Source organism: Oreochromis aureus, linkage group 15 (genome assembly GCF_013358895.1).
Source record: "Oreochromis aureus strain Israel breed Guangdong linkage group 15, ZZ_aureus, whole genome shotgun sequence".
Classification (NCBI taxonomy): Eukaryota; Metazoa; Chordata; class Actinopteri; order Cichliformes; family Cichlidae; genus Oreochromis; species Oreochromis aureus.
The window spans coordinates 26802670-26804794 of NC_052956.1; the positions used below are offsets into that span (position 1 = coordinate 26802670).

The 2125-nt window shown below is 51.4% G+C and overlaps 1 long non-coding RNA gene across 1 annotated transcript; it reads left to right on the forward strand.

The window, feature by feature from the left end:
- Positions 1–374: 374 nt before the first annotated feature.
- On the forward strand, positions 375–1076 carry LOC120433292. Its single transcript, XR_005608469.1, has 3 exons — positions 375–580; positions 669–799; positions 891–1076. It is a non-coding gene; the product is annotated as an uncharacterized LOC120433292 (long non-coding RNA).
- The last annotated feature ends 1049 nt before the right edge of the window (positions 1077–2125 follow it).

A 2125-nucleotide genomic window follows, 5' to 3' on the forward strand; every position in this document is an offset into this window, starting at 1 on the left:
TGGCACCCCGTTTTCTGGGCCCTTTTTCTATTCAACGCATTATTAATCCTGTGTGTGTCAGATTGCGACTGCCTGCCTCCTTGAAGATTCATCCCACTTTCCATGTTTCCCAGCTCAAACCTGTTTTTCGCAGCCCGTTGTGCCCCGTCCGACCCCCCGCCCGCCCGAGTGATTGATGGCGTTTCTACCTATTCGGTGCGGCAGCTACTGGATGTCGCCGCCGGGGCGGGGTTTCCAGTTCTTGGTGGACTGGGAGAGTGCAGGGCCTGAGGAGCGGTCCTGGATTCCAAGTTCGTTTATTGAGGACCCTGAGCTTATTGCTGACTTTTACAGGAGGCATCCTGATAAGCCCAGAGGGCGTCTGGGGGCCGCCCGTTGAGGGGGGGGTACTATTAGGAATTGGTGGGGTTTCTCTGGTGTGGTGTCACGGGGTCTGCTTCTGTTTTCAGCACAGGTAGGCGGGGTGGTGTGTCACGGGATGCTGACACACCGGCGGTACATCAGACGTCATTTGATGGAGCGTTATTTAGGAGCGGCGCAACAGACGTCTGGTGTCGGAGTATTGCCACCTCCCCGAGTGGTAACTTGTTTATTAATTCTCTGCGGTGTGCATACGGCCAACCTATGTCTTGGATTTGGTTTACTTTCCTGTTGTCCTGTATCCTCAGCTGGATCTATCACCCGCTTACCTGTCAGCTGTTTGTGAAGCCGCATTTCCGGGATCTCTACGGGGATAGATCTCAGCATTTCTTCTACTTCCCGGGAATCCTCGCCCGAGTCTGTACAGCCAGTGTGACAAGTGAGCTCTCCAACTCTCCCCATGTTTATTGTCGTTTCTTACCGGTCGTTTGGCATCCTTTCCTAAAGTTACGTTTTTCCTTTTTCCATAGATCCACCCTGCGTGTGCGGGTTACCCCTTTCCCTCTGAATGCGTGTCAGCTCCCTTCTCTGGTTTCCCTCCGTTTATTTGTCGGCGTACATATTCCATCCCGTGTAAATAAGTTGGACACTGTAAATAAACAGCACTTCCTGCATTTTCTGCGTTTCTGTGTGTTCTGCCATAGAGTCCGTTTACTTAGCATAACAGGAATACAAAACTCAGGTGAATTGTGCTTGTTGAATACAGGAGGGAGAACTTCATTCAGAGTTTGCTCCGAATTATTCTCCTCTAGTTCACCCAATAATTGAATCTTACAAAATTCATAATCTGTATTAGAGTCACCAAATTAATGATCTGAGGAACAGTCAATTTGATCACCAGGTACAGGCAGGGTGTTATTACTTAAATCACAAAACCTATGACCAGAGGTTATGTCTCCACCCTTCACACCAAACATGAGTTCTTGATCAACATTTTCATTGTTTCCTAAGGGAATGATAAGTGTTGCCTCCCCACTGGTCTGCAGAACAACAGGCTTTAGCGAGGAGCTCTGAGTCACTATCCAATCCCCAGAACATGTAGAAATCGTCTTTATCTCAGGAGCATCTACTGACCTTTCATGACTCTCACATTCCAGAAACTCAGGAAGAATGTGAGGCGAAAGTTTGTAACTAACCTCCGGCTGCTGCGTGGAGGAATGTCGCCGTGAACGCCGCTTCCTCTTGACAGTGGCTACAAGAGAAGCTGGCACACTTGGAGAAGTGGGTGACATGACAGTGGACTCCTCGTCCTCAGCCCCCATCCTCGCCAAAAACGAGGCAGGTAAAAAAAATCCGAGCCGGGCGGTGAGGGCGAGTGGCTGGTCCGAGCCAACGCAGCTGGTGAGAGCTCCTCCTCGGGAATGAACCAGAGCTTCCAACAGAGCTCTTCCTCCCAAAAAGCTTGTAACACCAGCTGTCGCTCATCGTCGGCAAAATCTATGGCCTCCACCCTCTCCATGCGCTGGTCTGTACAGCTTGACTGACGCGGAGACGAGGAAGCCGATAAACTGTGAGATGACGGCGGAGCGGTGGCAAGCCTCAGCATTCCGACTCTGACTACCTCAGGCTCGAGAGGCAGCGGCGATGACACTTCTTGGCGGGGCAGAGTAGTGGATGCTGAGGTGGCGTCCAACACTCTCTGGGCCAGCGCATGGGCGTGAAACTCCTCCTTCAGGGGGGCCAGAGAGTCGAACGCCTCAAAAAG